General features: G+C 49.4%; 1 protein-coding gene across 1 annotated transcript in view; it reads right to left on the minus strand.

Moving 5' to 3' along the window:
* BCR (BCR activator of RhoGEF and GTPase) overlaps nt 1–23,267 on the minus strand; it is a 75,221-nt gene that overhangs the window by 46,344 nt on the left and 5,610 nt on the right. The gene's annotated exons all lie outside the window — the stretch shown is intronic.

Below are 23,267 nucleotides of genomic sequence, written 5' to 3' on the forward strand. Positions count from 1 at the left end.
CCCCTGTGGGAGAGGAGGGAAAAGGAGGAGGGGCCCAGATCACTGCTCCAATGTCTGCCAGGTGGAGCCTGGAGACACCTGTGGCTGGCCTGGATGCGGTCAGCACAGCATGGCCTGATTCTGGAGAGGGGGACAAGGCTGCCGACTGGTCTCCTCAGAAGGAGGGGAAAAAGCCCATTGTCCACAACAGAATGCGTTAGACCTATTCTACAGGTCATGTGGCTGTTTCCTGGGCTACAACAGCAAAGGTGGAGGGTGGGGCCCCTTTATTAAACCTTATTCTTCTTGCTGTTTCCTGTGATAGACCTTACTCTCTGAGTTTGGAGACCGACTGCCACCACTACAGAAGAAACAGACCAGATGTGCTTTGGTGGGAATTTTTTAATTTTTTTTTTGTTCTCACCTACTGAGAACAGGCAAGTGCTAGATTGCAAGTTGACCTGATGCAATTGAGGCCATGCTATCTGCATCAGGGGTACCCAACCTTAGCAACTTTAAGAGAATTCCCCAGTCACCATAGCATGGGGAATAGCATAGCATGCTGGCTGGGGAATTCTGGGACTTGAAGTCCACAAGTTGCAAGGTATGCTTAGCTCCTCTGAAGGACAGTGGCAGAATCACGATCAGAACCATGGTCCATGGGCCCTGGGCCCTTCCACTAAATAACTTAATTGGTAACTTCTTCCCCAATGGACAGTTGAACATCTCATTCTATGCTTCCTGCATCTCTTCTGATAAGCTGGCATAATAGGCTGATAGCAAACTCAGCGCCCCCATCACCAGCACTTCGGGGGTGGGGGTGGGTGGTGTCTGTTGATGTCACTGAAATTTTTGAAAAGAAATAATCTTTCTTTCCCATGACTATTTCCTTCAAATTACTGAATTACGTTTTACAGCACAGAGCATCTCAAACAACTGATAAAAGATAAGATAACCTTTATTGTCATTTTTTTACCGTGGGCACAACGGCACACATCAAAAATGAAATTTAGTTGCCCGCTCTCAAAGTGAAAGACATACATGACACACATCTAACCATACTATATACACATATGTATAGACCCACACCCCTACACATACATAACAAATAAATATTAAATATTGTCCATCTTGAATATATAACGGAAGGAGGAAGCCTGAGAGTTCACAACGTTAATTAATGCTGTATGGAATGAAACTATGGCTGAATCTGGATGTTCTGCTACCGATACCACGAAGCCCCCTCCTCCCAGAAGGTAACAAGGAAAACAGGTCGTGAAGAGGATGAGTAGTGTCCCAGACAATCTTACGGACCCTCCTCAAGCAACGCTTCTGTGCTATGTCCCGGATGGGAGGGAGGGAACTGCCAATGATCTTTTCGGCCATCCTCACCACTCTCTGCACCGCCTTCCTGTCTGAAGCAGTGATGCTTCCAAACCAGACTGTGATGCTGTATGACAGGATGCTCTCGATTGTTCCCCTGTAGAAAGTGGTCAGAACAGGAGAAGGAAGATGTGCTTTTCTCATGCGATGGAGAAAATGCAGCCGCTGCTGTGTCCGCTTCACCAGTGTCTCGCTGTTGAGCAACCAAGCCAGCCTACTCATTAGCTGCACACCCAGGAATTTGATGCTGGTAACCATCTCCACAAGTGAATCATTAATGCACAGAGAAGTGTGGCTGGGCCTGCCTTTTCTGAAATCGACAACGATCTCTTTGGTTTTTCCGGTATTTAAAACTAGGCTGTTTCCCTTACACCAGTTCACCAACCCCTCAATCTCCTTGAGGTATTGGTGAACTGGTGTAAGGAAAACAGCCTAATTTTAAATATATAAATATATATCAGCAAGAGAAGCAAAAGACATCACCCCTCAGCAGCCACACCCAAAATACTAAAACCAAAACCATCACTGCCAGCTATGGAAAATGTGGTTTACCTCAAGTTGGGCAATAGGCTTTTAAAAAGAAGAATCTGGCTACAGCTGGCAGGGCCAGGAGCACAGAACGTTTCCCGGATCTGCACAATTACAGGGCAACACTGAAGCCAAATTTTCCATTTTTAGTTAATGGTGGTCAGTCAGGCTGCAGCCGATGGATTCTCAAATCCTGCATGAATTATTGAGATGCCTTTCAAGTCACCTCTACTCAGAGTCCCTGCTGAAACTGCCAGGGAGGTCCCAGACCACCACCAGGCAACCATAGGCCTTCATTCTTTGGGATTTTCTTGGGTGGCCCCAACCCCAACCATTGTGCTCGTCCTCTAGCGTGCCTTTTCCTCAGCGCCCCAGCAGAGCAAGATCCCTTTTCGTACCAGGGAGATGCTCTGAGAAGCACCCCCCTCCCCCCACTAAGGAATATGGGCTCCTGGAGTGGTTCTGCAAACTCTGGCTGCCCCAGAAAATGACAATCCAGTTGTTACCAGCAGGCGCACAGAGCATCCAACACTGGGACGTTTGCATCTCTTTCTTCCTCAAAGCCTTAAGGGTCCCACGGGCCCTTTGCTTTCATGATGTCACCCAATCTGTCACCATCCCCGCAGCGAGGCTGGCTTCCACGGATAACAAATTAGCCAGTTGTGGGACGGGTAGAGGAGAGTCTCTTGCCCCATCCGTCAGCCCAGCCATCCCCGTCCCTGGGATCCTCCCACCCCCTGCTACCGGTTTTGGCTGCATAAGGTTTCAGGACCTCATGATCCTCTGGTGCGGTTACGTGCAGGAAACAGATGTAAATTTTTATTGCATTTTCCCTGACCTCATTGCTTCCAATTCACCCAGATCTGTTTAACCAAAAACGTCAGAGCAGAATCGGTCCTGCAAGGAGGGCTCTTCTCCCTGCCTCCGGCAAAGGCCACGTCAGCCGCTAGCCACCCACCGCCCTGCTTTGAGGTCCCTTTGTTGAAGCCGCCCTTCCACGGTCTGGGGAGAAGCCACCAAGGAGAAGGAGCAGCCCCAAGGAAGCCTTTTCGGGAGGCTGAGAGGCCTTGAAACAAGGAAGGAGCCCCCAGTTCTCCCATCAACTGCAACACAGGAGCCAGACTGGCCTGCCTGGTGGGACTCCAGCAAGACACGCTTGAGCTTCACCGAAGGAGCCTCAACCGCCTCGTTTTGCATCATACATGAAGACAGGATCTGCAGATCACAAGGCTCGCACCCCAACATAATGGATTAGCACAATGCAGGAAGTGCCGGAATATATTTGCAGAACAGGAGGCGCAGACTAGAACATCTTCCCAAATGCAAGTGTTGCTCCAAGACAGCTGCGGCCTTCATGAGCATAAAAACCACAAATACTTTTCCATATTTAAAACAAAAAAACAAAAAAAAGGAAAATACAAAGGGCTCCAGAAGCTCGCAGGGGAGGCACAGAAGCTCGAAAGAGGAGGAAGACCTTCATGGAACAAGCTGTGCTTGCTCCCCGCCCCCACAACGCACAACTCACACACTGCCGCTTCCTCAGCTCTCCTGGCCCATTTCCTGGGCCCCCAAGGGCAGGGGGGGGGAGCAGTGAGGGCAACTGCTAGAGAAGGGGGCAAAGACTCTGCAGGTCTCTGCACAAGCTGGAGGGTGGATCCACTCAGGAAAGAAGGATCGGGCTTGACGTTGTAGGCCCTTGGCTTCTAACCTGGCAGATCCTTGGTCTGGGCCTGGTTTAAAAGATGCTTGCCTACCTCCTCTGTTCCCCTCGGAGACCCAGCGCAGGTAAGGGAGCCCGTCAGTGAGCGGCCAGGAAAAACGGCGAGCCCCTCGGGTGCCGGAGGGCGAACTGGCCAGCACAACGTTTCAGAGCCGAGGGTGGGGTTTTTTAACGAATCAGGGATGGTGACCCACTACTCAGTGAAACCAGGCTGAACAAGGATTCCTCCAGAAAGTGTTCTGGGCTTTAAGAGCTGGGCCTCTGAAGCCACCTGGGCGGGCCTCACCTGAGCCTTTTCTCTGAAGCTGCCTTCCCTGCCCCGAACGGGCGGGACTTTGAGGCCTATTGTGGGTCTTTAAAGGAGCTTTGCCCTCCTGCTGAGGTACCTGACCTGGAGACAGAGAGCAGCCCCTCCTCTCGTCCCTCTGACCAGGGCGGGCAACTACAACAGTATTACCACCTGTGGACTTTGAGGCCCAGAATTCCTGAGCCCGCCTAAGAGAAATGCATATGCAATTCTCCAAATATTGGGGGTCTTGAATAAGGAGCCTTCTCTATAATGTATGATGTCTACTGGATATTTATTTATTTATTTATTTATTTATTTATTTATTTATTTATTTATTCGTTTTATATACCGCCCTTCTCCCGGAGGACTCAGGGCGGTGTACAGAGCAAAGTAAGTATACAATAAACCAACAATAAAACAAATAAAACCCCAGATCTACAAATAAAACCCCAAATCTATCAGGCCAGGCCGGCTTGCTGGAATAGATAGGTTTTTAAATCTCGCCGAAAGGTGCGAAGGTCGGGGGCCATCCGGATTTCGGCTGGTAAGCGGTTCCAGAGGATTGGCGCACCCACCGAGATGCTCTCCCCCTGGGGGTCACCAGCCGGCATTCTCTGACCGGTGGCACCCTGAGGAGGCCCTCTCTGTGGGAGCGCACTGGATGGAGGGGTGTTGACGCTGGCAGTAGGTGCTCCCGTAGGTATTCCGGACCCATGCCATGTAGAGCTTTGTATGTCATCACTAGCACCTTGAATTTCACCCGGAAGGCAACTGGAAGCCAGTGCAGCTCACGAAGCAGAGGTGTAATATGGGAGTATCGGGGAGCCCCCAAAAGCGTCCGTGCAGCTGCACTCTGTACCAGGTGAAGCTTCCGAGTGATTCTCAAGGGCAGCCCCATGTAAAGAGCGTTGCAGTAGTCAAGACGAGAGGTCACAAGTGCATGGGTGACTGTACGTAAGGCATCCAGATCCAGATAGGGTCGTAGCTGGCGCACCAGACGAACCTGAGTGAAAGCCCCCCTAGTCACAGCTCCTATGTGATCTTCTAAGGAGAGCTGTGAATCTAGGAGGACACCCAGGTTGCGAGCCCTATCTACGGGGGGCAGTAACTCGCCCCCAATATTAAGGGATGGAATACTCTGAATATCCTGACATGCCGGTATGTACAGCCATTCAGTCTTGTCCGGGTTGAGTTGAAGCCTGTTCCTCCCCATCCATTCCCGGACCGCTTCCAGGCAACGGGACATCACGTCAAGGGCATCACTGATGTGGTTTGGGGTCGAGATGAAAAGCTGGGTGTCATCAGCATACTGATGATAACCCACTCCAAAACCACAAATGATCTCACCTAGCGGCTTCATATAGATGTTAAACAGGAGAGGTGAGAGGACCGACCCCTGAGGAACTCCATAAATGAGAGGCCTCGGGGTCGATCTCTGGTCACCCGCCAACACCCACTGTGAACGTTCCAGAAGGTAGGAGGAGAACCACTGAAGAACAGTGCCTCCCACTCCCAATCTCCTGAGACGCCGAAGTAAGATACCATGGTCGATGGTATCAAAAGCCGCAGAGAGGTCTAATAGGACCAGGACAGAGGAATGACCCCTGTCCCGAGCCCGCCAGAGATCATTCATCAGAGCGACCAATGCCGTCTCCGTGCTGTGTCCAGGCCTGAAACCCGATTGGTACGGGTCTAGATAATCAGTATCTTCTAGGAACAGAGGAAGCTGATGCGCCACTACGCTCTCAACAACCTTCGCAAGAAAGCGAAGGTTGGAGACCGGGCGAAAGTTGTTTAAAACAGCTGGGTCCAGGGAAGGCTTTTTGAGGAGGGGTCTCACCACCGCTTCTTTCAAGGCTGCGGGGAAACTGCCCTCTTTCAATGAAGCAGTTACCACTGCATGGATCCAGCCTCGTGTCCCATCCCGAGCCGAATAAACCAGCCAGGAGGGGCACGGGTCCAATAAGGATGTAGTGGAGCTTAGCTTCCTCATGATCCTTTCTACCTCGTCCAGAGTCACAGGATCGAACTCTTCCCAGATAACATCAACAAGACTGTCCATGTTCTCATCGTCAGACTCTGCCCAGTTGGAATCCAGACTGGTCCGGATCCGAGCGATTTTGTCCAGCAGACGTTGGCTAAATTCCTCAGCACGACCCTGCAAGGGATCCTCCTTCACCTCTAGATTAAGGAGGGAGCGGGTCACCCTAAACAGGGCGGTCGGGCGATTATCTGCGGACGCGATAAGGGCAGCAAAGTAATTAGACCTTGCCCTCCTTAGCGCCGCGAGATAAGACCTCGTAAAGGACCTTAGTCGCGATCGGTCGGATTCGGATCGGCTGGATCTCCAACAGCTCTCTAGGCCCCGTCTCTGCCGTTTCATCTCCCGGAGCTCCGTAGAAAACCATGGAGCCCACTGGGATCTGCAACGGGTCAGGGGCCGCATGGGTACAACTCGGTCGAGTGCTTCTGTGGCTGCCTTTTCCCAGGCTTCCACCATGGCACTGGCCGAGCTATGAGCAAAGGAGGCAGGTGGGGGGCCAAGCGCTGTTTGGAACCGCCCAGGGTCCATAAGCCGCCTAGAGCGGTACCATTTCATTGGTTCAGTAACCCCACGACGGGGAGTGGCAAAGTGGAAGGTCAGCCGCAGGAGATGATGATCTGTCCATGACAGGGGCGTAACAATTGGAGAGCCCCCACCCAGATCATCTAACCACTGTCCAGATAGGAAAATCAAATCGAGCATGTGTCCTCCTACATGAGTTGGGCCCTGGATTATCTGCGTCAGGTCCATGGCCGTCATGGAAGCCATGAACTCCCGAGCCAACTCAGATGATCTCCCCAGGGATGGTAAGTTGAAGTCACCCAAGATCATAATTTTGGGGAACTCAACCACCAGTCCCGAGAGGATGACAAGAAGCTCGGGCAGGGCTGCTGCTACGCGACTAGGTGAAAGGTACACTAGCAGCAAGCCCAACTGAGCCTTAGGGCCACATCTAAGGAGGAGAGACTCACACCCGGCTATTTGGACAACAGTGGCCTCTCGCGGATACAGGTTCTCCCTCACCGCTACCGCCACTCCCCCGCCTCTTCCCTGAGCCCGAGGCCTGTGTAGCACCCGTAAACCTGGTGGGCAAAGATCTACCAAAGGGACACCACCCTCAGGTCCTAACCAGGTTTCCGTAATGCAGGCCAGATCCGCATGTTCACTCTCAACCAAATCTCGGATGAGAGGAGCTTTATTGACTATGGATCTGGCATTATTACAATATTAACATACCCAGGTAGGGCTGGAGGCCACTGTGGTATCCAGGGGCCCTACTGTCCCCCTCCCCCCTCCTTGACTCTCTTGTCACACGATGATCTGCTTTTCCTCAACAGTGACTTGGCAGAATTGGTACTTTGCACATCAGAGATCAAACAGAGCTGAGCAGAAAAGATTTCCTGCCTCTGAACCTGGCAAATTTTGGCTATACAACTTTAGCATTCCTTACATTTAGTTATCTTTCACTAAGTCTGATGGTGTCTGGTAAACATGTAAAATTGTATTTAATTTCATATGACGTTCATATTTTGTACTTCAGCTGGAAACCATCAAGAAAATGCTAAGTGAGCACCTGTCCAGCCTAGACGACTTCAAATCACCAGGACCAGATGGATTACACCCCAAGGTTCTCAAGGAACTGGCAGATGTGATCTCAGAACCACTGAACTACATCTTACAAAGATCCTGGAGCACTGGGGAACTACCAGAGGACTGGAAAAGAGCTGATGTTGTTCCCATCTTCAAAAAAGGTGAAAAAATAGATCCAGGAAACGACAGACCTATCGGCCTGACCTCAATACCTGGGAAGATTCTGGAAAAGATAAATCAAGCAACAAATCTGCAAACACATGGAGGCAAACAAAGTCATTACTAAAAGCCAACATAGGTTTGTCAAAAACAGATCATGCCAGACGAATCTTATTGCATTCTTTGACCAGGTGACAAAATTAGTGGACCAGAGGAATGCTGCGGATATAATTTACTTGGACTTCAGTAAGGCATTTGATAAAGTAGATCACAACCTACTACTTGATAAGATAGAAAAATGTGGGTTAGACAGCATCACCACCAGATGGATTCGTAGCTGGCTGACCGGCCGTACTCAGCGTGTGGTCCTCAATGGAACTGCATCTACATGGAGGGAAGTGAGTAGTAGGGTGCCCCAGGGCTCTGTTCTGGCCCCAGTGCTCTTCAACGTCTTCATCAATTATTTGGATGAGGGGATAGATGGGGAACTCATCAAATTATAAGAGCCTTGGTGGAGCAGTGGGCTAATGCCTCCTTAAGTAACACCAGCTGCCTGCAATTAGTGCAGGTTCGCATCCCACCAGGCTCAAGGTTGACTCAGCCTTCCATCCTTCCGAGGTCGGTAAAATGAGGACCCAGATTGTTGGGGGCAATTAAGCTGACTTTGTAATAATGCCGCTTGGGGTGTGTGTGAAAGCCCTAATAAGCAGGCATATACATAGAATGAAGGCTACTGCTAAGCTTGTAAGCCGCCCTGAGTCTTCGGAGAAGGGCGGGATATAAATGGAATTAAAATAAATAAAATAAATAAATTTGCAGATGACACCAAGCTGGCAGGAATAGCCAAAACTCCAAAAGACAGGCTTAAGATAGAGGAGGATCTGGACAGACTTGAACACTGGGCACTATCTAACAAAATGAAATTCAATGGTGAAAAAAGTAAGGTTCTACATTTAGGCAAGAAAAATCAAATGCACAGGTATAGTATGTAAAAAAGATGTTGAGGCTCTAGAAAGAGTGAAGAGAAGAGCAACAAAGATGATTAGGGGACTGGAGGCTAAAACATATAAGGAACAGTTGCTGGAATTGGACATGATAGCAGTGTTCCAATATCTCAGGGGCTGCCCCAAAGAAGAGGGAGTCAAACTATCCTCCAAAGCACCTGAAGGCAGGACAAAAAGCAACGGGTGGAAACTGACCAAAGAGAGAAGCAACCTAGAACTAAGGAGAAATTTCCTGACAGTGAGAACAATTAACCAGTGGAACAATCTGCCTCCAGAAGCTGTGAATGCTCCAATACTGGAAGTTTTTAAGAAAAGACTGGACAGCTATTTGTCTGAAATGGTATAGGGTTTCCTGCCTGAGCAGGGGGCTGGACTAGATGACCTCCAAGGTCCCTTCCAACTCTGTTATTATTATTACACTCCTCTGAACAGTTGGAGAAGGCAGTAAATCCAGGAACAGGAGCCTCTTCTCTGTCTCTCCCCATTGGACCCTCGGCCCAAACAGGCCCAACCGGTCTGCTGGGTCCAGGGGACATTTGCCCCCGAGTGCGCAAAGAACGGCCAGGCTCCGGGTGTGTGGTGTGCTCCACACAAAAGCCTTCTTCCCACACACTCCCCACCAAGGCAGCACATTCATTGTGCAATCCAGAGGTTGCTGGAAGAGTTTGAAAAACTGGAATAACCACCATACTCCAGAGCAAAAAATAACAGTAATCCTCAACTTACAGCCATTCGGTTAGCAACCACTCAAAGTTACAATAGCACTGAAAAAAGTGACTCACAACTGGTCCTCCCACTTACAACCACGGCACACACACACACACACACACACCCAGTCACGAGATCAGCCTGTGTTTACGACGCTACAGCGTCCTAGGGTCGTGCGAACGCCACTTGCAACCTTTGTTGCTGGCTCCCATCAAGCAAAGTCAAAGCGGGAAGCCAGATTCACTTAACGCCCGCATGATTCACATTACAACTGAGTGATTAAATTAACTATGGCAAAAAAGGTTGTAAAATCAGGCACATGTCAGTTAAGAACTGCCTTGATCAGCAATGGAAATGGCAAAGCTAGCTGGGGAATTCTGGGAGCTGAAGTCCACCCCTCTCCAAGCTGCCATGGCTGAGAAATGCCGAGTTGTGGAACTCCAGTGTTGTAAGCACACAGGGCCCTTAGACAAGCAAGGAGATGGTGGGGGCTGCCCAGGGCCATCTGCCCTTGGACCAGGACGGTGGCTGCCGGGATCTCCCCACGGCCCTCCAAGCGCCGTCCCTTCAAGACGCCTGTTGGCCAAGACAGCCTCGAGACGCACAAAAGCTCCCCCTCTGGGCCAGGGCTTCCCTTGGAGGACAGGGGGGGGCTGCATTGACTGGGAAAAGAGTCAGGGTTGGGGTGGGCAATGAGGACAAGCAGTTTCATGCCAGTTCAGGGGGGCCCACAAGGCCTGGCACAAAAACATCATGAAAAAACGGCCCAGCTTCAACTGCACCGTCACAGATACCACCTTGACTTTTTTGACCGTACTCTGAGGCTCGCCCATGCTTGCTTTAAGTTTATACTGCAGTCTCTTTGATCGCTGTCTTTCAAAATGTGAGCCAGAATACCGAATTAGGTTGTTTCAAAGTTTAATTATCTTTTTTCAGATAGTTGCTACTGAACAAGCTACATACTCATTAACACCAAAGCTAAATTAGCAGTAACACACAACCGCAACCAGCCTGCCAGCCGCACACCTTAGCACATGCTCGTACAATATCATACTGGTCACGAACATGTTAGCAGAAAAGAAAACCTGGAAGCCCCAAGCCTCAGCAGCCCCCTCCTCCAACAAGCATCTACAAGAGGGGTGGGCAGTCTCCAGGCTCACCAAGCCCCCTGCCTCTCCTCCCTGATGGCCTTGACAGGCCAGCAAGCAAAGCCAGCATATTGGACGGCCCACTTTCCTTACTGGCAGAAGCCCAAGGCCACCAGTGACCCCCGGTGGGTGGCCGAGCTTTTCTTTGGCTGAAGGAACCTGAGCCCTTTTGAGACCCACCGACCCGATTCATCCCTTCGTCCATTTGTGTGATGGCCGCCCTTCTCGCACAATGCAACTTAGGACCAAAAGCACCAAACATAACCCCCCAAGACCACAGCCACCCAGCACCCCAAGACCGATCCTGTTTACCCCAACATCCCCTGAAGGCAGCTGATTAGCCCTCCAGGCTCAGGGCCCAAGAGACAGGGTGCCCTACGAAGACCAGCGGGGTCAGGAGGCCCTGCAGCCTGGGAGGTGCAGGTCCAGAGAAAAGGTGAGTGAAGTATTAGGATAAAGCCATATTTGCACCACAAAAACCACCGTATTGCCGTACTGGGTAGCAGCAGCTGACAACATGCTGGGATAGCAAACTAGAAATGCCACACTGAGTACCTTGCAAGCCATCTCAGTTATGACTTCCTCGTGCTACTGACAATATTGGGGCAGGGTGGGGGGATCTTCTCAAAGAGGCCCCCACCCTGGCTGCAGAGTGCCCTTTCCAAAGAACCTCACTTGGCATCCACTTTGCATTCCTTTAGGCACCAGCATTTTTTTTATTCTTATGGTTTTTCAGAGGATTTATGAATGTTGAGGCTTGCTTTTAAAAATCAGTACTACTTTCTTGGCATCACTAAATATAGTTTACAGTTTTATTCTAATGTGGGTGGGGGTGGGCGGGCGTGCCACCTCTACAGATCTTCAATTAAGATCTTCAATAAGTGCCATGGGACTTGCAGACTGATTCTTTCAAACATCAGCACACAATTTCGGAAATCTGCTGTTGCCCAGCTCTGTTCTAGCTGGATTATTTTTTGATCCAAAGGTTTATTATTGATTTGTTCCGAAGTCCCAGCCAGAATTGGATATGGCATTTTAGGGAAGGCAAATCCAGCCCAAGGTTGCCTCTGAAAGCCTGGGGGGGGTCTCCTTAGAAATCTCCTTTATTCCCTCTGCCAGTCAATTTCGGGGGGGGGGGGGCTGGAGCAAGAGATAAGCCTCTCTTTCAGCAGTGCAGTGCAGAGAGATAACAGTCATGGCTGCTCACCATTATTAATTCTAGGCTCTGCCAGCCACGCAAGGCTGAGCCTCTGCAGGAGATAAAGGGCCGCGCCAGCCCCCTCCCCCGTCTCCAAGACAGCACAGCCCTGGTGGACCCACTGCCCCGGCTCCCTTGTCTTCCTCTGGCTACTCCCTGAAGCAATACCAAGGAAAGGCTTCAAAGCAGGGCCAGGCACAGCAGCCACTGACCCAGCCCCCTTTGTGGCATCTTTCTTGGCCCAGGAAATGGTCAGCAAACACACACACACACACCCCAAATTTGGAGGCAGGAGGGAATCACGGTCCTCTTTCAGGCACATCCTGCACCTCCTTCGCACCAGACTGGGGAGAGGCCCACTGGACCTTCCACAAGCAGGACCCTTCTCTGCTGCTCATGAAAGCAGCCCCTTCTGTTCTCAGCCTTCTGTGCGAAGCCTGGGGGGAAACGCGGTGTGGCTTTAAGAAATGCATTAAATAGAGTGACTCTTAAAGCAAATGCTTCAGGCTCATGCAAAAACCTCAAAAACATCAGAGGATTTGTGGTGCTTGTGGAAGGTCCAACTCTTCTCTGAATCTTTTGCAATCTGTGCAGATTTACACATTAATAGTCGGGCCACATCCCTGGCCACGGCTTTAGCCCATAGTGTGCAGGGGATGCTGAGAGCAGAAGGCGCCTTGCAAAGCTTTGGAGAAAGCCCGCCTCCAATGCTGCCGGAGGAGAGGAAGGGATGACACGGCCTCAATTCTGCCCCAAGAGTTGCAGGAGAGAGCTCCCTGCCATCTCTGGATAACGCCCAGATATTCCTCCTGATGGGAAAAGCATTGGGCCAAGTTGTTGCTTGGAAAAGGAGCAAGGAATCCCCCCAAATCCCAGAGGGATCCCTTTCCCTCCCAGCCCTCCACGGTTTCTCTTTGGTCAACCTCCTACCCAGCCCCACAGATCTGGGCAAGATCAAGGGAGCAAAGACAAGACAGGCTTCAGTTTTGAATGCTAATCCAGAGTAAATACTGAATCCAGAAGCTGCAAGAGGAACTGTCAGCTCCAAATTAATCAGCAGAGCCTCTGAGCAACGGGAAAGGTTTCTCCCCATCTGGGCTGAGCTGCTGCTTATGGGTCTGGCTGCCAAAGGCCTCGTTTTCCATCATCCACAACCCCTTCCCACCTCAGCCTCCCCACCATCTCCCACCCCTTCAATCCAGAAAGTTTCAGAGCATCCTGAGAACCATCCTGCCCTGAAACAAGGCAGCTCAATCAGAAAACTGCACTTTCCGAGAATTTACTTCCAGAAGATACCAAATCAGGGAGGAATTTGGTCAGAAGTGGAATCTCCCATTCCTGGACCAAGGAGCTTTGCATACCCCTAATTTGGATTTACCGGGATACTTGAAGGACCCGCCCCCCATAAAAAAATCTCATTTGTGGCTAATAATTAAGACCAAAAATGAAGGCTCAACAGATAATTCAAAACACAGATAGCAAAAGTAGTAGCTGAGACACTCACAAACCTCTCAAAGAAGCCACAACACGGGCTGAGCCACGCTATTGGGGCTCCAGGTTGGATGGCAAAGCCAAGTTTTATTGGCTGGGTCCAAAAGGCCAGCAGGATCGTGGCAAGGCTGATCTCGGGAGAGCCGATGTTCCAGAGGCAGGGCCACCACAGAAAAGGCCCTCTTTCTGGGTCCTGCCAAACGGCATACTCTTGTGGCAGATCCAGAGCAGGCTGTTCCTATCAGGTCTAATGGCACAGTGAGACATGGCAGAGGCACAGTCACCAGGCCCTGGCTGTGAAGGGCTTAAAGGTCACCACCAGCACCTGGGGTTGCCACAAAGAAGGGGGAGTCGAGCTATTCTCCAAAGCGCCTGAAGGCAGGACAAAAAGCAACGGATGGAAACTAACCAAGGGGAGAAGCAACATAGAACTAAGGAGGAATTTCCTGACAGTTAGAACAATTAACCAATGGAACAACCTGCCTCCAGAAACTGTGACTGCTTCATCAATGGAAGTTTTTAAGAACAGAATGGACAGACATTTGTCTGAAATGGTATAGGGTTTCCTGCCTGAGCAGTGGGTTGGACTAGATGACCTCCAACATCCCTTCCAACTTTATTATTATTATTGTTGCTGCTGCTGCTATTAACGACTGCACTTGGACGCATGCCAACGGACAATGCAGCCCATGGAGCATGTGCGCCCAGTGGGCCCATAACTGCCCACACCTCTGCATTTTGTACCAGCTGAAGCTTCCAGATGTTCTTCAAGGGCAGCCCCACCCAGATGCCTTGCAGTAATCCAATGCTGTGCCATTAGTGCAAGTGGGGGCGAACTCTTTTCCCTACTATGCCCCAAGCTTAAATTGCTCTTCCCGGGTGAACCGTCTCGCCACACCCTCTTTAACTAGCCTTCCGCCCTGCTATGGCATTAAACCACAGTTCACAGCAGCCTCCCGTCATCCCAGGGAGGCAGCCGGAAAAGCAAGAACATGACAGCTGATTTCACAAAATGGAAGCTGAAGATACGGAAAAACAAACACAGGAAATCCCAAACACAGCACCCTGTTGCTCCAGAGCTTGTGGGTGAAAGCCATGAACGTATCTGGACCTCTGGCTTGCAGCCTCCAGGGGTTGAGCTGGGAGGCCCTTTTCTGGCCCCCTCTTCTGCTCCTTTTGCTGGACGGCAAAGATCTGACAATCACTCTTCACCCAGAGCCTTTCAAGAGGGAGGCAGAAGAGGAACCAGGGTTAGAGGCTTCCTTCCTCAGGGACCTCAGAAGATCGTGGCCAGGTGTCCCTGTTGGGAAGTTGCAGGAGCCACAAAAGTCATCCTTGGTCCAGAAGCAAGATGCTTGGAGATCATCTCACCATGCCTGGCGCTGTTGGGATTCCAAGCCGCAGACCACCTAGAGCTTCTACCTCCTGAAAGAGCTGGCTGAAGGTTGCCTGAATGGGCAAAGATCTGCCTGCATCGCAGTTTTCTACTGCCCTGAAGCTCAGAAAGATGCAAGTCCTACTGCAGGCAGCTCTATGGGAGGAGCACGGGGGGCTTCTTCCTCTTCTGTATAGACCAGGGTCTTCTAAACTTGACAACTTTGAGAACTGTGGACTTCAACTCCCAGAATCCCTCAGCCAGTCCACAAGTCTTAAAGTCGCCAAGCTTGGACAGCCCCGATGTAGACGCTTATGGAGATTCCCAGTCATCCAGGACATGGTTGTCTCAAAGGTGCTTCTTCAAGAGGCAACTGGACTTCCTTATTTTTCTGTGAAGATGTTTCACTTCTCATCCAAGAAGCTTCTTCAGCTCTGTCTGGATGATGTCTGCCATCACTGTAAAAGCACCGAAGCCTTTGGTGTCGGGAACTGCCATGCTTACAAACCAAAGGAGGCCTCCAATTCCAAAAACACAGTTCCACTGGGGCAACGAGAGACCTCCGCTCCCTCAAAGGAGGCTGGGGATCCTCTGCAGGGAGGGCAGCTCCCTTAGGCTTCTGCCCCGGCCAAGGCTGACCTCAGGGGAGCCCCAGGGCTTTCAGGCCCTGCTTGCCGCTCTGCTCTCAAGGCAGCTTGTGGCCTTCTGGAGAACTGAGCTGCTTCTAGCAAGCTTCCACCTTCACTCCAGGTTCAAAGAAGGCAGCTTGCTCAAACATCGGAAGGGCAGGACTGAAGGTTTGATCATAATTTAACAATTTCTATGGCTGCCCAACTTGCACGATGATCTACTGGAGATTAAAGGTAAAGGTAAAGGTTCCCCCGCACATGCGTGCTAGTCGTTTCCCACTCTAGGGGGCAGTGCTCATCTCCGTTTCAAAGCCAAAGAGCCAGCGCTTTGTCCGAGGACGTCTCCGTGGTCATGTGGCCGGCATGACTAGACGCCAAAGGAACACGGAACAGTTACCTTCCCACCGTAGTGGTCCCTATTTTTCTACTTGCATTTTTACGTGCTTTCGAACTGCTAGGTTGGCAGAAGCTGGGACGAGTAACAGGCGCTCACTGTTATGCGGCACTCGGGATTCGACCTGCCAAACTGCCGACCTTCTGATTGACAAGCTCAGCGTCCTAACCCACTGAGCCACTGCGTCCCTGGAGATTATAAGAGTGCAAATTGCTCTCTTGCACACCCACCAAGATGCTCCAAGGAAAGAAGTCCCCTACATTCCACCAATGCACAAAACTGGCCCAAAGTAAGAAGATCACAAAATTGGTTTTGCAATGACTGACGAAAAATTGATAAAGCAAATTAGAAATCAGGGTCCAGCACATATTAAACGGATATATCTTGCATTGATAGAAATTGACTCAGAAACAGAACTTGTTAAAGATTGTATGATAAAATGGGCCCAGAATATCCAAGAAGTTATTACAATGGACACGTGGGAAAAGATATGGGTGAGGAATGTAAAATTTACACAAGCCCAAAATTTAAGAGAGAACTTTTATAAAATGTTTTATAGATGGCATTTAGATCCTAAAAAGCTTGCAAGTATGTATCCGAACTATCAGCCAAAATGTTGGAGGTGTGGTGGTGAAGATGCAACATATTTTCATATATGGTGGACCTGCAAAAAGGTTAAGGCTTTTTGGATAAAAATTTGGTGGAATATGCAGAAGATCTTCAAGCAAAGGATAAAGTTTTGTCCGCAATTGTTTTTGTTGGGCATAATTACAGATGCTACTGTTGTGGACACTAAGCTGATGTTGAATTTAATTACAGCAGCAAGACTCTTAATAGGTCAATATTGGAAGAAGGAGGAACTGCCGACTACAGAAGAATGGACTCTAAAGGTTTCTGACCTGGCAGAAATGGCAAAGATTTCGGCTTATTTGAAAGATCATTTGCAAGAACGTTATATTATGGAGTGGAAAAAATGGATTGATTATATCCAGAACAAATATGGGACTAAAAAGTTTCATTTAGCATTTGAATAAGTCTTCCTTTCTTTTTTCTTTTCTTTTTCTTTTTATATGTAATATTAATATTGCTTGTAGTTATCTTATATGAGCTAGAGAGCGATAGATTTAATAGTTTATTGTTGTTAGCATATGGATGTTTATGATTGTTCTTTGTTTTTATACCTTGTACTTAGCTCTGGGAAGTGGGGGGGGAGGGGGAAATGGGGGGGAGGGATAGGGAGGGTTAGGTAGGGGTGGGGGGAGGGGGGATTGTTAAAGATAAAATGTACTGTAAAACTTTTCAATAAAAAAAAAACTGGCCCAAAGCAATCCAGAGCAATGGGAGAGGGCTGGGAGGGTGGCCTAAGAGAAGCGCCACTCGGTCTAGGGCAAGCCCCACAGCTCCGGAGGGCACCAAGACGGGCACCGGCTGTCAGGAGCCGACAGGAGGAGCCCGCCATGCTGGAAGTGCAGACTGAAGCCAGCAGCTCGTGAGGGGCTGCACACATCTCTGCAATCTGCCCTCCGCACGTGGCCAGCCTCTCTGTGCATGGGCAGAGGGGGAGTGGATGAAAAGCAGCTTGCCCCCACCCAGGCAAAATAGCCTCCTTGGACCAGCTTCTTGGCTGAAGCAAGAACTACTGAGCTAGTTTGTTAAAAGGGGAAAGAGTTGTACAATCTGAAGGAAAAACAGAATTGTTTCTCAATTGTTGTGATCTGTAAGCCGCCCTGAGTCTTCGGAGAAGGGCGGGATATAAATAGAATTAAAATAAATAAAAATAAATAAATCAGGATCTTTCACTGTTGAGACTAAGCTGGATCTTATTAATGTTCCAGTTTTTTAAATAACACCATAGTCAGGATTGTAAAATTAGCTACTGAAATATAGAAATATTGACAATTTATATCTAGAGAAGGAACAAGAGGGGAATTTGAACTTATTTCTACGGGCGCCCAAAGGACGCTTCAATGCCAGGGGCCCAGCTGGACAGGCCCAGCCTCCTGGAAAGCGATTCTCAGCCTGAGCCCTTTCTAGGGACGCGGACGGCCATAGTTCCCCAGCCAGGCCAACCCTGTCCCCCAAAAGAGCAGCTCTCGGTTCCAGCACCCTCTGAGCTGAGCAGAGAGCCAGCAGGTGTTCCTCACACTGACCAGGCACTTTGCCTGGAAGAGCGAGCTGTGCATGTGCCTCTGTGAGGAAGAGACGATCCAACGTCTACTGCAGATGCTCAAGCACATTTGATCGAATGCTGCTTTTTCCTAAGAAAAATCTCTATCCTAAAAGTTGTGTGCTGCATTTCAGACAAACTTTGGATCCCAGAAAGGAACACAAATTTCAGGTCCTGAAGATGCAGCCAGTGCCCCCACCCCTCCTCCTGGCCACATCCCGCCTCCTTTCTATGAAACAGCATTCAGTCCCCCCCCCCCACTTTGGTCTTGGAAGGCCATCAAGAGAGACTCTTCCAGCAGGCCCAGGGGTCACGATGTGGAACTGCTGATCCCTCCAGCACTGGAACTGTTTTTGATCAAAGTAATTTACTGTATGTGGATGGTTTTAACCTAATTTATGAAAGTCAGGTACATTATGCTGCTCTAAGTCCAGGCAACTGAGCAGTTTATTAGCCAGTAAATAAATCATCCAAACTCACAAGGTGGTTCTTGTCCTTTGTTCACTTAACAGAGCCCTGCAAAGTCACCATGACTAAGAATGGATGTTTATGATTCTTCCCCCTGAAGAACCCAACCATCCCCTCCGTGGAAGCCTTTTGAAGCTTGCCAGAGGCTCTGAACCCTGAGAGAAGAACAAACAACACCCCCCCCAGGAGTCCAACAGACCTGAGTCTCACTGGCTGTTTGGTGGTCCCCCTACAGAATGGGGGGAAGTGATCCCAGATTTTGATGTGAATGTCCTTAGTGTCAATCAAAGCAGCATCAAGGAGAAAAAAAAGGAAGCTGGAAGACATGTAACAAACCAAGTTTGGAGCCTCCTCTCTGACCATGATGGAAAAGAGTCTTCCCTTACTTCAAGACTGTCTCCTGCCTGGTTGAGAGGCTGCTGAGCTGGCTGTTCTTGCAGTTGGGGCTAATTGTCAAGCTAGTACAAAGAAAGATAAGTGAAGTGGGACTACTAATTGTGTCTTCCAACTGGGGCCGCCCCAAAACACGACAACAAAGAGAAATAAACAAAGAATACTTCATAATGTATCTTCCACACCTTCACACAACTGATAAGCTCACAATGTTCAGCATTGTGACCAGTCCGTAGATGCTTCCTGCATCCTGTGGTTCTCCTTCCGTGAGAAAAGATACTGAAAAGAGAACAGCTCAAGAAAACGAGCTGGAGCCAAAGAAGATGCTGGACAAAGTTTGCAACCACATCACCATGGAGACCAACCAAGTGACATGTTTACAGAGCCGGAGGACCTTCGCTTGAAGGCAGCATCACTCTGTCTACATCAAAGAGGCTGAGCGTTTTGGGGCGGGCCCTGCAGGCAAATCCACCAGAAAAGAACAACCCGAGCCAGGGCTACCGCAACACCACGTGATCACCAGCCGCTGAGTTGGGTTGGCCAATCAAACCCACATCCCCATTCACCAAACTCCCAGCTCTCTCGCCAAAGGGACAATAGAAAGCCCGAGACAAGTTTCAAACAATGAGGAAATGGCCCAGGGAGGCAATGCTGAACATGTTATAGCTTATCTTTTATTTGGCAATTTATATCTGCAGATACTCCATCCTGTCAACTCCTCTCCATTTTGTCTGCTAAGGAGGCAAGCAATGTTTTGCACCAACCGTCAGGCCAGGGGGTAAAGCCCCTTGTGATTGATTGATTGATCAGAATCCTTCCCCAGGAGTTCAAAACGCTCCCCTTTCATGTTTGCCCTCAACAGAACTCCTCTGTGAGTAGGCCAGGATGAAAAAGCAGACTGTCTCAATGGGCTTCCATGAGGCCAAAGGGTCCTGAAGCCCCCATTCTAATCCAGCATCTTCACCCCCACCTGGCCTGCCTGGGCACTAAGGAGCCTCTGAAGATCTTTCTGACAAGCAGCCCAGAGAATCTGGGATAAACAGCATCACCACCAAAAGACAAACGGCCCTCAGTGTATAGTCAATCCTTAATGGAACCACATCTACATGGAGGAAAGCAAGCAGTGGGTACCCCAAGGTTCTGTTTTAGGCCCAGCACTCTTCAGTATCTTCATAAATGGTTTAGATGAGGGAACAGAAGGGAAACGCATCAAATTTGCAGATGAGAACAAGCTGGCAGGAATAGCCAACACCCTAGAAGGTCGGCTCAAAATCCAGATGGATCTCAACAGAACAATGGGCCCCATTTAACAAAATGAAATTCGATGGTGAGAAAAGTAAGGTTCTACATTTAAGCAAGAAAAACCAAATGCCCAGGTACAGAACAGGTGGCTCCTGGCTCAATCGCAGTAACTGCGAGAGGGATCTTGGACTCCCAGTGGACAGTCCCTTAAACACGAGCCAGCAGTGTGTTGCAGCTGCCAAAAGTCAAACACAGTCCTAAGCTGCATTAACAGAGGGACAGAATCAAGAGCGTGTGAAGGCTGGTACTGCTTTATAAGGCCTTTGGAAGAACACACTTGGAATATTGCATCCAGCTTTGATTGCCACAATATAAAAAAGATACCGAGACTCTGGAAAAAGTGCAGAGAGAGCAACAAAAATGATTAGAGGACTGGAGGCTAAAACATATGAAGAACGGTTGCAGGAATTGGGTGTGCCTAGTCTAGTGAAAAGAAGGACTGGGGGGGGGGACATGACAACACTCTTCCAATATTTGAGGGGCTGCCACAAAAAAGAGGGTGTCAACTTATTTTCTAAAGCATCAGAAAGCAGGACAAGAAACCCTGGATAGAAACTAAATAGAGAAGTAACCTAGAACTAAGGAGAAATTTCCTGACAGTGAGAACAATTAACCATTGGAACAGCTTGTCTCTAGAAATTGTGGGTGCTTCATCACTGGAGGTTTTTAAGAAGAGACTGGACAGCTATTTGTCTGAAATGTTATAGGGTTTTGTGACTGAGCAGGGGGTTGGACTAGACCACCAAGGTCCCTTCCAACTCTGTTATTCTGAATGTGTGGAGGCCAAAACAAGCTTCCTTGAATGCTTTCCCATCTCAGCAGCCATCTACAGGCGGGGGAGGAAGCTTCCTATCATCAAGACCATTCTGTTCAGCAACGAAACCCTTTTACAGTTGGAATTAAATGTGTATCCATCGATTTCAACGAGCAACAAAGCTGAAATGCAGTTTAATCCTAGCAGGCTTCCAATTAAATATCTGGTTTGTGGCACACCATGTGCTCTGCATACAGAACAGGCCCCACACTCTTGGCAAAAAGGCCCAGACTTCCAGGGGCTGAAGGAAATAGACGGGCTGTTTACAGGCCCACCCATGTGGACACAGGGGTCAAAGAAAAAGTAGGCTAGACAACCAGCTCTTACTTTAGCCAGGCCACACCTTTACCAAGGGAGGAAGATGTTGGGTGAATCCGGCATGGGGGGGAGGGGCGGATCTGGCTTTGGCAGGCTAGGTTATGCCACTGCCCCCAGGGCCCTTCTCTCCATCCTAAAGGCTTGCCATTGCCACCTCTACCACAACCTTGGGTGCCCAAGATGGAAAGTCTGCTTCACTGAAGAGCAATGCGCTAAATCTCTGGTGTCACCTCAAGGGCAAAGGAAGGTCAACCTCCCGAGGCCCGAAGGCAGAGCAAGCAGCTTGGCTACTTTGCAACTGGTTTACAAACACACCCATGTGCGAGAGAGGAATGCAAAATGAGAGAAGCCGGCTTGATTGGAAAGGGCTGGGCTGGGGGTGGGGGAGTCTGCATTTCATCAGGAAGCGAAAACTGGTTTGGCCTCTTGAGAAACAGTCAGAAAAATACAGGAAGCGGAGCCTGGCCACCCTCTCCCTTCAGCTCTGCCTTAGTCTGGCCAGTACTCAAAAGATTTGTGGTGGCAGGCCAGAACATCAATGGTGCCATTCATGCCTCACTTTCACTTCTGGCTCCCTGGATCTCCCCATGAGAAGGGCTGAGAGCAACATGGAGAGAAGAGGTGGAGCAGAGACTCTGCATCTGGCTGGTCTCTCAGTTGGGCCAACAAGGCTTCCCTGAAAGGCACCCCAAATATAATTTCAATGGCTCTGATGGGGGATTTGTCTTATGTTTAGTATTTCCAATGACTCTATCTATCTATCTATCTATCTATCTATCTATCTATCTATCTATCTATAGCCTTCCTTCCTTCCCTTCCCTTCCCTTCCCTTCCTTCTTCCCTCCCGCCTTCAAAGCAGTATCGACTCCAGCACTGTTTGGCAAGACTTCAAGCAGTTTGCCATTCCCTCCTCCCTGGCCTCAGAGGGAGGGATTGGCCCAAGATCACCCAACTGGCTTTATGCCTAAGAGAGGACTAGAATTTACGATCTCCTGGTACCTTAACCACTAGAGGAAACTTCAACAGCCCAGACTGTCAGTGAGAAAGCAAGATTCCTGCTTCCTCTCTGCCCCCACCCCGCTTTAGCACCACCACCACCCCCTTCAGAAGATTGCTCCTCTCCTGCCTAAGCCTCCTGAACCAAACACATCCCATCTTCTCCTTCTGCCCGAACCCAGAGCTGGCAAGGCTGGTGTTGGGGTACTAAAAGAGCCCTGATGGGGGCTGCTAGCCCAGGTTGTCCAGAGGTGGTCAGCTGGATTTCAAAAAGAGCCCCTGCCACCTCAAGACAACCCCCCCCATTTGAAGTAGCTGGAATGGCCAGTTTAAATGATGCAGTGTATTCAATTATTCATAGTCAACTAATGTTATATTGGAAAACTCCCCAACATTATTAAATATCTTAGCCTTTAATCTCTATTTTATTCTTTCTTCTTCTTCCCTTTTACCCATATGTCCATACTTTGTTTAAAATGGCTCATAAAAACATGCCCCATTTGGTCTAGGGATTAAGATACAGGTCGGAGGTCAGGAGACGGCGAGTTCTAGTCCTGCCTTAGGCTGCGTGTCTTTGGGCCAATCACTCTCAGCCAACCCCACCTCACAAGGAGGTTGTTGTGGGGAAAATAGAAGGAGGAGGGCCATATCTTTGCTGCCTTAAGTTATTTATAAAGATAATAAAGGCAGGATATAAACAAAATAACAAATAAAAAGCAACCAAAAAAAATCAAGAAAACAAGTCTCGGCACTCTAGGCTGACCCCAGATCAGTTTCTCGTACCCCATGAGCAAGGCCGATGAAGAATTATGATCAGAACCTGCGGAAGTCTTGGGGGTCACCTCCACAATTAGCAGCAGGGAGACCTGCATCAGAACAGGCTGGGGACCCCCACCAGCATTGCGAAATTCACCCCCCAGCCCTCTAATCACCAGCCCAGCCTAAAGACAGCCAGCTGCTGCCAGGTGTTGGGAGAGACTGACTCACGGGAAAAGGAGGGCAGAGACTGACTCACTGCAGCCAGGAAGTTGGCGGTTCCCTGTTTTTTAATCTGATTAGTGACATGCCCCCAAAAGATTACAGGTAGTCCTCGACTTACAGACATTTGTTTAGTGACCGAAGTTACAATAGCACAGAAAAAAAGTGACTTATGACTAGTTTTTACACTTA

This window comes from Vipera berus (genome assembly GCF_964194415.1).
Source record: "Vipera berus genome assembly, chromosome: 14".
NCBI classification, from domain to species: Eukaryota; Metazoa; Chordata; class Lepidosauria; order Squamata; family Viperidae; genus Vipera; species Vipera berus.